At 41.7% G+C, this 12,828-nt stretch overlaps 1 long non-coding RNA gene across 3 annotated transcripts in view; it reads right to left on the reverse strand.

Moving 5' to 3' along the window:
- Nucleotides 1-4,186: 4,186 nt before the first annotated feature.
- LOC119894955 overlaps nucleotides 4,187-12,828 on the reverse strand; it is a 52,281-nt gene continuing 43,639 nt past the window's right edge. For 2 of the 3 annotated variants that reach the window (XR_005443007.1, XR_005443006.1), the window contains 2 exons: nucleotides 5,144-5,337; nucleotides 4,187-4,617 (listed from right to left, as the gene is read on the reverse strand). This is a non-coding gene — a long non-coding RNA (uncharacterized LOC119894955). Of the gene's footprint in view, nucleotides 4,618-4,733; nucleotides 4,982-5,143; nucleotides 5,338-12,828 lie in introns of all 3 variants that reach the window. The other variant, XR_005443008.1, reaches the window with a different exon arrangement.

Genomic DNA, 12,828 nt, shown 5'->3' on the forward strand with positions numbered 1-12,828 from the left:
CATGCCGATAGTAGGAAAAATAGACTTCACCCCCACCCATGTGGGATAATGGGTTTAAGAGGTGGGCTGTTAGGGGTCTTTGTACAATCAACCAACTCTTTCAAGGAACAGTATTCAAAAAAATTTCCCAGCTCCAGGAACAATTTAACCTCCCATCAAAAGATCTGTATTTCCAGATAAGACACGATATCATATTAAGGAAAAACTATATTAAGGAAAAATGGGAACTGGAATTAAATCTTATAATTGAAAATTTTAAATGGGTTGACATATGCACAAGATGTTATAAAGGAATTAATAGCCAACTGTGGAAGGAATTTGACTGGAAGATAAAGAATCATTTCCTCATATACAAAAGGTCAAACCTTGGCACAGTGTTGGCGAAAATGTGGAAAAGTAGGGGACACCAAGCACGTCTTTTGGGACTGTCCGATAATCCAATGTTTTTGGAAGAACGTTAAAAAAGAAGTTGATAGTATTTTAGGGGTGGATGTCCCTCCAGACCCGATACTGTTTTTGCTGGGGGCCATACCCAAAAATCTATATAATCCAGATCAAAGATATACAGTCCCCTCCAAAGGTATTGGAACGGGAAGGCAAATTCCTTTTTGTTGTTGTTGTTGTTTTTGTTTTTCACTGAAGACATTTGGGTTTAAGATCAAAAGATGAGACAAGAGTTCAGAATTTCAGCTCCCATTTCCTGGTATTCACATCTAGATGTGTTAAACAACTCAGGACATACCACCCTTTGTTTGAACCCACCCATTTTTCAAGTGAGCAAAACTATTGGAACATGTGACTGCCAGATGTTTCTTGTTGCCCAGGTGTTGCCTTTTAGGTTGATTGTCCAAACAGAGCCCTCTGCTCCGGCAGTCACTCCTCTGCAGCCTCCCGTCAGTCTTGCACACAGCAGCAGACGAGTCCAGCAAGAACAGCAGAGGTAAACACAGCTGTAAGACACTTTTAATGTCCGTACTGCCGTTATTCTGTCATTACATTACAGTCATTTAAATTAAATGAAGAGACATATGGCTCGTGATGTACAGAAAATTCTTGGCTTGTGAAACTTAAAAAATTAATAAAAAAACAACAGAAATAGTATGAAAAGGGGACTGTCGTTACTTTATTAATTATTATTATTATTATTATTATATCAGACATTACATTGTTAGTGTACAGTTGTGGTTACAATACTTGCTTTCTATTGCTTTTATTTTAAATAATTATTTTTCATGCACCACTATGCCAAAGAAAATGACTTGTAAGTTTGAACTTGGCAATAAATCTGATTCTGAGCATTTTATTTTGGGTGATAAAGCCTGGCTGTTATTTTGGAGCTCTGCGGGTGGCCTCTGTGCTGGGGGTATTGTGCAATCCTGCATCTTGTTTATAGGATATTGAACAAACTGTGATAGACACAGAAATTGTGTGAACGTGCGAAACAACCCAACTGTCAGGAAATAAAAACATATTGAAGTGTCTGAACTCCACCAAATCAGTGAGGCAGTGTTGCCTGTAGGGACTGTAGTTTACTGTTGGGTCAACAAGTCCAGATTTGTTTTTATTTTAAGTTGTAAATAGTCTCTTATAAATTCTACTCGCTGTGCAATTTATATCTTGCTGTAGTTTTCAGTTTTGTATTTATAATTTCACAGTAGATTACAGATTCAGTTGGTACCTGAAACATTTTTCTGGCAGTAATGCAGGAAGTCGAGCTGATGGTTTTATCTTCTGTGTAAAAAGGGACAGCATCGTCTCCTGAAGACAGGGTTAGAGAGAACACAGATTTACAGTATTGCATGTTACATATGCAACTGTGTGTGTTGTACCGTATAAGCATGTTTCTCCATTAATGCTCTACTGATCCCCGGCATGTTCAGAAATACATGCTTTAGAATGAGCTCTCTCTCTCTCTCTCTCTCTCTCTCTCTCTCTCTGAAAGGGTTGATTAAATGTTTGTGTTATGTTTTAAGCTCCATGACTCTGAACTGTGAATGCGTTCAGAACAGCTCACTGCTTCTGTATCTCAGCGGTACAAACCCCCACGTCGCCTTTACTGTTACCAGTTTCACACTTGCAATGTCGCCTCTCCAGCAGGGTCAAAGGTCAGGGAGCAGCCACAAGCGATGCTGCCTGCAGCAGGAAGGAGGTTCAAGGGCGCCGCGGCGAAGCGTCCGCTGCCATCCGTCCATCCAGTCACTGACCTTCCAGACTGTTTGTGATTATCTGGACTGCTGCTGTTATCATGCTGTTAATAACAGTGTTAGACCCCGATCAGACAGAAAGCGCTTGCAGGCTTGAAAACGCGAGGCGCCCAGCGCTGCCTTTTTTGGTTGAATTCCCTGCAAGAGCAGTGTGCATGCGTTTTTTTTCAATCAGCTGTCCTGTCAATCAAGGATTATAGCACCAGCGGTCTGTAATCTTTTGTTTGCTTTTGATCACAACTATGTCTTTTGTCGCTTTTAATAAAAATAGTGGACAAGCGGAGGGCGCTTACTCTGGCCTTAAGGATGAGAGGCTTTTAAACATGCTGCAGACAGGAAAACGGAGATCCGTGTGGGTACATGAGACCCTCAGAAAGAGGAGACACTGCGGGGAGTACCACCAGTTGGTGCAAGAGCTTCGCCTGGATGATGGTCGGTTAAAGGCTTATTTTCGGACGAGTCAGGGTCATCACAAAAATGACCACCAACTACAGGGAGTCCATCGGTCCTGCCGAGCGTCTGAGCATTTGTTTGCAGTAGGTTATGTTGTTGCTTGTAAAGGTGTAGCTAATTTTAATTACTAGACTATATCCTATTGGGTAGTTTAACCTGTGATCATGAAGCATATAGGCATATTATTTGTTAATATTATTAAATATATTTTGGATATAATACCAATATTTAAATCTGAAAAGTAAATAATTAACTACCTTTGTCACCTTTAAAGTAAAAAGTAATTACCTCTGAAATGATGCATAGACACACCCACCTAGGCGTTGATAAGACAGGTTGCACTTATGAGCCTACCCAGGATTGGTGCTATGTCCTATTGACAAATAGGCTACCTGGAAATTTTCAAAATGAAGTGCAGACTCTTGCACTACCTACCTGTAACTGTAACTCCCTTTTAAATGACAGATTTCTCGCCACTGGAGATTCGTACAGAACACTTGCATTCAGTTACAGGGTTGGATTTTCTACAGTGGTGGGCATTGTGAAAGAGGTGTGTGAGGCAATCTGGTCATGTCTGGTTGGGGAATACATGCCATTTCCTGGAACAGGAGTGGAAGGCCATTGCAGAGGATTAAAAGAAATTGTGGAATTTTCCAAACACGTAACAATCCAAGCCCCAGCAAATAGTGGCTTCCAGTTTCAAAACTACAAAGGTTCTTTCTCTATTGTCCTCCTGGCTGTGGTAGGTGCCAGATATCGCTTCAGGACGATTGATGTGGGAGCATATGGCAAAAGCAGTGATGGAGGTATGCTTTCCTTATCAGCATTCTGCCGAGCACTTCATCATGACGCCCTTGACCTCTGAGCTGAAGGGGCCATGCCTTTGTTTTTGTGGCAGATGAGGCATTTCCTCTGCGGAGGAACATGATGAGGCCATTCCCTGGGCACAACTTGTCACCAGAGCAGAGAGTCTTTAATTACCGCCTGTCTCGAGCCCGGAGGATGGTGGAGTGTGCCTTCGGCATCCTGGCTTCACAATGGCGATTGTACAGGAGAGTCCTTGGAGTGTCACCTGAAGTCGTGGTGAAGGCAACATGCATTTTACACAACTTCATCCGCTGGCACACTGCCGATGAAGAGGACCCCAGCAGCACAGCCTTGTGCATTGAACCATCAGCTGGGATGCAGGATATCACCCAGGTTGGCAGCAACAACGCCTCCAGAGAAGCGCTGGCTGTGAGAGAGAAGTTTACCACCTATTTCTCCTCCTCTGCTGGTGAAGTGTCCTGGCAACATGTAGCTGTGTCTTAATTCACCAGCTATCATCTGAATACACAATACATCCAACATCAATATAAAAACAAAGGCTCTTTTAAGAGCCAATTCTATATTCAATGAGATATAAAATAATAAATAGCAGCATATTTATAAAACATCATCTAAAATATTGTGAATTGTTTTTGTGATGCGTTTCATCGGCAAACAACATGCCGACATGTAAAGTATAAACGAAACATGATGGAGACATGTCAGGTGATATAACTCTTTAATATTTTTAGGTCACGTAGAAATTGTATTAATAATTTAAAGGATTATGGAATTAATATTTCCAATCATTGAGTATCTGTGTAAAGGACTGTGTGTGCATGTAGGTAAGAGAAACTAAACAGTCATCGCTGTAGGAGCTGCATCACTTTCAGTCTAATGTTCGCTCTCTTCCTTGGTGGCAATCTCTTCATGACAGGGATCAAACTCAAAGAAATCCATCCTCATCAAGAGGTTTGTTCACAGCTTCAAGGAGTTCTCTTTGGTAGTCTGTAATCTCTGCTCTTCTCTTGTGACCTCTTCCACTCTCCACAGCCCGGGGAACACAAGGTGGAGACTGAATAGATGTTGATGCGGATAGTGGTGTAGGAGACAATGAGGATGGCTCAAAGGTCCCAGTCAGCAGGTCATCCTCCTTAGACAATGACATATGCACGTGTTAAACACCGAAACACAACAGTCATTTTGACATGTCACTACATCATTTACTCTGATCACACAAACCTAGACTCCCAAACTTGCTCCACCTACCTCAACTTGCGTCACCATAGGGAGTAGGAGAGATTCACCAGTAGACCTGCAGTCCTCACTGTCTATAGGCCTATCAAAGTTACAATTGGACGTCGTTGGTCTCCCCTTTACATGAGGCTCAAGAAATGACATAAGTTTCCATCTCCTCTGACTGCCTCCTTCTGAATCACTTCTTTTCTCCTTCTCCGCCCTCCTTTCTCTTAAATATTTGTCTCTCAATTATTTCCATTTTCGTCTGCATTCCTCCTCTAACAACACACAGTAAAAATAATGTTAGCTAACAAATGAATAACGTTAACCAACGGCTACCGCTTATCCGCACGAAAGCAGAAGTGAGACCACAAACTGTTTGTTACTGCTGTTAACGTTTAAACAGTTTAGTACAGTTTAAACCTATGAAAGCAACTTACCCGACATCATTGCCTCACTAACTTTCCTCCAGACTTGCTGCTTCTTGTTGATATTATGGTAGTTGCGGTTTGTAAAGTTATACAACTCCAGATAACCCGCAACAGTCACCACAAGTTTCTCCTCCATCGTTGCAGTCTTCGCACAATCCAAGCAGCTGTAAACTTCCATCATCACAACCGAGGGCCCGCCTCTCCTTTCATTCAATTGGAAAATGAAAAAAAATACAAATGCAAATGACGTCAGGCGCTTTTCTGCTCAGAGTTGAATTTTTCTCTTCCAAAACGCGAGGCGCCCAGGGCGCATAAACAGCACACAGGGCGCATAAACAGCACACAGGGCGCATAAACAGCGCACACTGACAACAGAGTAGAATTTAAAAAAGGCTCCTCTCACTGCATAAAACGCCTTCTGTTTGATCCGGGCCATAGCCTGCTGTCATTAACACTGTTTTTACATCCACACTAACCCGGCTACATTTGTAAACGCTTCTTTTCCTATCCTTTTCAGCCCTCAGTCAAGAATAAAACAACTCTTTCCTCCCGTCAAAACATAGCTTTTCTAAAAATTTCTAAAGTGTTTACATTTAAAACTGGCGTTCTGGCGTAGCGAACTTGTAACTCAAGACTGATCAGCTGTTTCTGCTGGCGCCGTCTTGCCCGGTTGCCAGAAGAAAAATCCCACTGACTTTGATAGCACCAACATGAGGTCAACATTTTATTTTGTCCAACACGAAATACATGCAAAAATAATGAAATTCCCATCAGCCTCAGGGGTACTAGCATGCGAACAAATGCTAAGCTGACTGGTAAACATAGTTATCATTATACCTGCTTAGCATCAGTATGTTAGCCTTGTCCATAGCCGCGTTTCCATCAACGTTTTTTAATGCACATTTTCAAGTATCTCATTAGAAAAGGTTGATGGCCAAACGTTTTTACGCTCACTTGAGGTGTTTTTTTCCCTTGTTGAAAAAGAGTAAATGCGCTAAATTGGAGATGGAAACACTTTTTCCGAATAAGTTCTGGCGTAGTGAACTTGTAACTCACGACCGATCAGCTGTTTCTGCTGGCGGCGTCTTGCCTGGTTGTGCAGAGTTCTGCACGCCTGCCGAGAATTTCACGCACCTCGCGGCTGGTAACGCTCATTTATGCTGAGAAAAGAGGTTGATGCAAATCTCGGCAGGTAGCCTTCATCAGCTGTTCTGCCAAATTATGCATTCACGTCTTAAAGGTCCTTTTCAGATCCTTTGTTCTGCACACTGATCAAACGGAGTTATCACCGCATATTTTTGCTGAATCTCAATGAATGCTGCTTCTACTGAGTGTAATAAAATATTAACGACTAATCGTATCTTAGGGTGCATTCACACCTGAAGTTCGGTTCATTTGGTCCGGACCAAGTGAAAAAATACACTGTTGCATTTTAGTTCTGGTCCGGTTCATGTTCACACTGTAGCTTTACAAATGAACCAAGACAAGTAACCATGGCAATACACAGACGTACAGGTAACTTGTTGATTGGACAGTTTTGGCGATTGTCATCCTGCATCATCAGGATCCACGTGGGGAAATCAAACACTGGTGACTGAAAGAAGTTTATGCAGCACTTTAATTCCTCTGATGTGTACCGCAAAGAGCTCATGAAGAATAATTTATTATAAGCATGATTAGTAATTTTAGACCGCAGATTGACCACATTGACCTGTTATGAATAATAACGTAAAAGTAGGACAGTAATAATTCAGGGCTTATTAGCCTATAGCCTACTGTGGTATCACTGTCACCAATGTTTTATGGACTTAATGAACTGACAGGGTAAACGAAGTGCTACTATTTGCCCACTTTCTTTTAACAGCCGTGCTTTAATAACCGCGCTGACAAGTATACTTACCAAATCATTTTCATAAACATAGCATGGCTTACACTGATCAATTATAAGATTGCTGAACACATTTTGCTGTCAGCAGATGGATTTATTAGTTTAGCTTTGGAAATAATTCTCAGATCACGTCTCTGCTATCATAAAATCCTGTGGTTGGTTCGATTGCATTCACACTGCAAGCGAACCGCACCAGAGTTTGAAAGTGTACCGCTTTTGGTGCGCACCCGAGTGTGATTGCTGGATTCACACCTGCCCAAACGAACCGCACCAAGGGGGGAAAGCGAACTCCAGTGCGATTCAACCGAACTGAATGAGGCAGGTGTGAAAGCACCCTTAATTTCCACATGAGCATTTAAAAGGGGAAATGCAGCCTGCACACAGTTAATGCACTCCACTAAAATCAGTCATCAGTGGCAAAAAAGCTTGGTATCCGAGCACTAATTTAACTCAAGGCACCTTCAGCAGTGTCTTATCTCCATTAAAGAGTCTTTTTATTACACTGATGGACGGAATTAAAATGTGCAGTGAAGTGATAAAGAGACAGGAAACTGAGCATCTGTGTTATTGTACATATTTGTAGTTGTTTGGCACTTTTTTGTGTTTCGTTTATTTTACCAAAAAAAACAACATCCTCCTCTGCTGATAGAGAGAACCAGGAATCTGGAGGAGGGGGCTGTTCTTGTTGTCAGCTGCCCAGCCAGAGGGCCTCACAGCTGGGGGACACTTCTGCACAGCCCTGGGCCAATCCTGGAGCTCCAGAAAAGACCCAGTCTGTGTGCTGTGTGTATTCATTAGCAGGACATATCAGTCCAGGCACTCCGCACTATGTGCTTGCCTAATGACATTCCCATCAGCCTCCACTGTACTTTCGGTTTAGCATGCCAATATGCTAAACTAAGATGGGGAACATGATAAACAGAATACCTGCCAAACATCAGTAACATAGCATTGTCATGTTAGCATGCTGACATTGGGCACAGCAGTGCCTCAGAGCCACTAGCATGGCTGTGGACTCTTAGTCTTGTTTCCCTATAATAGTTTAGTGGCAGAAATGACCCAGTTTACCTCGTCACGTCCTCCAAATGCTGTCATATTTTTCCAGTCGGGGACAGTTTTGTCTACCCACAGGGATTATCAGAGTTTAATCTGATGTCTTCCTTGATAAAAATAAAAATCTTAATTTGGTTTGCTTTATTATTAATCACTTGGTGATCCTCTGATGTTTCAGGAGGATGTAGCTAGCCTCAAATACCTGCAAAACTAATGACATTCCCTTAGACCTCAGCTGTGCTTAGTGTTCCTTTGCATGTTAGCAGTCAGTGTTGTTTTGACAGACAGACTAGCAGGCTGCGTTAAGGTGTGCAACATTGATGTGATTATAAGTTAAAAAGATGTATCGTACTGTGCCGGAAGTTAAAATTATAACATGTAATTATAGTCCAGTTGGAAAGTCCAGTAAGAATTCAGCAGACGTCTACTTATGTCCATACTGCAACAAAGCGAGGATGAATCTGATGGCCACTGGCAGGAGTGGCTGAAGGTCGCTACAAGGATAACACACCAGAATCTCCGACTGAACTGTCAGCAGTCAAGTTGCAATGTGGGTAACGTAGGTGTCGAGGATTGGAAAGAAATAAGGATGTGTGGAATAAAAAAATGCAGATAGATTGAGTGAAGAAGTGAGTGCAATACTGCTAAAGATCAGAAACACATTCTCATGTCTTACTGATTTTACTCACATTTAAAACACTCAACACTTAATAAATCATTAAGGTGGATGCTCTTTTATAGTGCTCTGGCTCATATTCAGACTCTCTCTCTCTTCTGTCCATCCAAGTTCTTCCATCTGTTCGCTCTCCCTCTTTCTCCCTCTCCATCTCTAACCTCTCCTCTTCCTCCGACGCTCTCTCGTACACTGAGCGCGCTCAGCAGGGAGTGTTAGTCATGAGATTGTCTCATTAATATCTGAGAGAAATGGCTAATGAGGGTTAATAAGACACCCAGCTGGAACGACAGGGTAGTGCGTATGCATGTGTGTTCAGGGTGTATTCGGTGAGGCTTCGGGGTTTAATGTTCTCTTCATCTCATCACCGGAGATGAATGATTGAGGAAATGGAGGGAAAAATGTTAATAAAAATGCAATTAAAGTTAACAGTAATGATTCTACTGCAGATAGCTTGAGCCAACTGATCTGGATGATCGGACGCAAGCGGTTCTATTCAGCTGATTGTCACAGTCAAATGCTCTTCGTTAGTTGCCTTGGCAACTCTGGAGGCAATTAAAAGGCTCATTAGTGATCTTTTTTGTTTCTGTTTGTTACTGCTCTGTATGTACACTTCAATGGGTATGGTTATACTGATTAAATATCACACGATTATATTAGACAAGATGAGACGGAGTGACATTATGTTAGATAAAACAAAAAGATTAAACGACAGAAGTCAAACCCGCATTTGATGAGATTAGATCAGGTTAGACTACATTAGATGAGACGATACAGTGAAAGATTATTTTATGATATTATAATAGATGAAACAAGAGTAGGCTAGAGATGAAACGTAGAGCAGACAAACTTAGATGAGGTATGATGTAACAATGTTAAATTGACTGTGATAATAGGGGCTTTCATGTGGTAGAAACACAGCCGGAACAATTCAGTAACCTTAATGTAAAACTAGTAAATATTATAACATTAACAACTTTAAACCTTTAATTCCCTGCATTCTGGAGACATGTTCTGCACCAATTTATGGTGGAAAGGTCTTTATTCGGTGGAGGCAGATGGGCGCCCACCCTGAGCCATGGTTCTGCTCGAGGTTTCTGCCTCTTAAAAGGAAGTTTTTCCTTGCCTCTGTCTCCTAGTGCTGCTCTTGGTGGGAACTGTTGGGCTTCTGTAAATAACATCATAGAGTACGGTCTAGACCTGCTCTTTATGAAAAGCGCTGTGAGATAACTGTTGTTGTGATTTATATAAATAAAATTGAATTTAATTCATATACAGGGGACCAAAATTAAGGTGGCAGGTAACAATTCAAAATATAATGGAATATAATGCAGTAATCAGCTTTTGGACAAAGCATTTGTTTCTTCTATATTTCAGTTGCATTGCATGTTTTCTTATTGTGCCTTGTTTCATTTGTTATTTAACATTTCTTGTTGCTGTTTTTCAGAACATTTTTAATAATAGCTTTCAAAAAGTCCCCAGCGTAAATAACACCTATCTGTCAGTATTTTTAAATGTCCCGCATTTCCCCCATCCAGGCTGCGATTGGTCGGTTTACGGAAAGTGACATTGACGAGCAACATTCAGCTCACGGCTGCTTGAAAGGCAACAGAGCTTCTCTTCTCCCTCGTCTCTCTCCGCCGACAGAGATTTCAGGCAGGCAAGAACGGGAACAGGTGAGCGTCCAGAGACCCTGATATGGAGAGGGCGGAGGAGAGCTTGTGTACATATACACATACACAAATATACTGTCTGTGCCGAACAGGGAGAAGCACACGTCTCCGTTGTGCGTACCGCAGCTGCACTTCCACATTTCCGAGTTCCGCCTTTTTCGTTCCGTCAACATTACGTTATCAATTAACCTCTAGATAATCGATTATTGACATATGTGAATCGAGTCATAATCATCCAAGTCGCGATGCATCTAAAAATCAGTTATTTTCCACACCCCTACTCCTCACCTGCATCTCTTATTCCCTAATCAGCCCCTCTCTCTTTATGAAGCCCAGATCCTTTGTTCCCAGGTGCCACCTCTCTGTGGTTTTCAAGTTTCTGTCACCTGAACCTGCCTGCAAGCTATTCTCATCAATAATCCACTAAAGTCTTCCTACTGCCTGCTTCATTCTAAGTTCTCCCTGCAATTCCTAAACTGTGACATTTACAGTGTCAGTTATAACAAAACAAGAACAACAGGAATAAACCTACACACGACTACCAGGAAGACGATATCAACTTGATTTGTCTAACTCAGACTACTGAAGCCTTACATTAGCTTAAAGCCAGAATGGAAAGGAGGAATGATTTCAGCTCTTGCATACTGTCATGCTGTAGAGCCACACCGCTTATTAAAACATATCCTTCAAAGGCTGAACCTGAGATCAAATTGCTTCTTTACTTGCATATTTTTAAGATTTTGTGTGGATGCTAAATCTCACATCTGACCAACACACACAGCTTCATATTCCTCACACTCAGATGTTTTCTCTGTTTCCTTTCCCACTTAGTATCCTGCTCTCCTCTTCTGTTTGGCTTCCTCACTCTCATGCACTCTTTTGTCTTTGTTTTTCTTTTTTTTATTCTTGCTTTGTGCATTTTCTTCTTCTGTGTGTGCCTTTTCTGTCCGGCTCCATTAGTAAAATCAGCTGATCGCTGCTGCACCACAAAAGCCGATCTGTGACAAGTGATGTGAACAGCAAATAAAAATGTACAGCAAAGTGTTAAATGATACCAGAAGATGAAACCAAAGGAAAGCCGAACTTGCAACAGTGACGAACGTGAAAGGTGAGCAGCTGTTAAAATCAGCATGGACTCGGCGTGTGCTCTTCTCTTTCGGGGTGTGTTGCTTGCAGGTTTGGCTGCAAGCAACACCATACAAATAGTCATTTTTTGCCGCGATGTGGTTACAGAAAGTATCGATTTAACTACTGATTTGACTGGAGACGTTTACTCGATACCGGGCCGTTTCTGTTGATACCATAAAGGTATTGAATAGCGATAGCCATCGGTTGCACAGTCACACTGGTCCAGAGGCCATTGCTGCATTCAACACTGTTCACTGTTTACAAATGTTCATGTGCATAAAACAAACACACACCTAACCCTAACCTTTCCTTGTGGGGGCATCTCATTGACATAATGCATTCCCTAGCCTCCTACCCTAACTAACCATTACGACGACGTGCCTAACCTTAAAGGTCCAGTGTGTAATATTTGTGAGGATCTATTGAAAGAAATGCAATGTAATATCCATAACTATGTTTTCAGTGGTGTATAAAGACTTTACATCATGAACCGTTATGTTTTTATTACCTTAGAATGAGACATTTATATCTACATACAACGCGGATGTCAGAACCAGCAGAACCTCCCGAGGTGGCTGATTTTTACCGGCAAAAATAATAAATTGCCTTTTGTGTCACATGTTTGTTTCCGTCCTTTTTATTGAGATAATAAGGTATTATGTCAAATACAAACTTAAAGAAGAGGCCAGAGTGAAATTTGAAGCAAAATTGCCCTTGACCTCAACCTTCGTTGGATAACTATGACCTGGATGACTGAGAACCTTCACAGACATCTATTAAATGTACTTAAAACAGAACAGTAAATTGTTTTATAAACTTACAAGATGCTTCTTAATCATTCAACTGCTCACTTTCTACAATCCCCCTCTTCTGGCTTACTGGTTCTGACAGAGTTTTTATACAGCCTATGAATCGTTCTCCTTGATCTCTGGGGAAGACAGCAGGACCATTAGAAGATCTGACAGCGTGTCAGACACTGACTGGACCACCAACTACCAGCTAAAAGCTAAAAACACACAGCTTTTGTATTCAAACACAAGTAATACGAAAAGAACATAACAACCAATGAACGCTCCTAATCCGTGTGTTACACGATTTTAGATCCCTAAAAGTGCGACACACAACCAACAAGAACGCCGGTCTGCTGCCAATTACCGGCAAATAGAAATTAAATACCGGATATATTTACCCGCCAATGTGACGGGTTGCCTTCCAACATTTGGCCGCCAAACGGAAAATCCACCCCGTGGCGGGTATTATTTTTCATCTCTGCACCACA

This window comes from Micropterus salmoides, unplaced genomic scaffold (assembly GCF_014851395.1).
Source record: "Micropterus salmoides isolate LMB-PRFRI ecotype aquatic unplaced genomic scaffold, ASM1485139v1 Ms_hic_scaffold_9, whole genome shotgun sequence".
NCBI classification, from domain to species: Eukaryota; Metazoa; Chordata; class Actinopteri; order Centrarchiformes; family Centrarchidae; genus Micropterus; species Micropterus salmoides.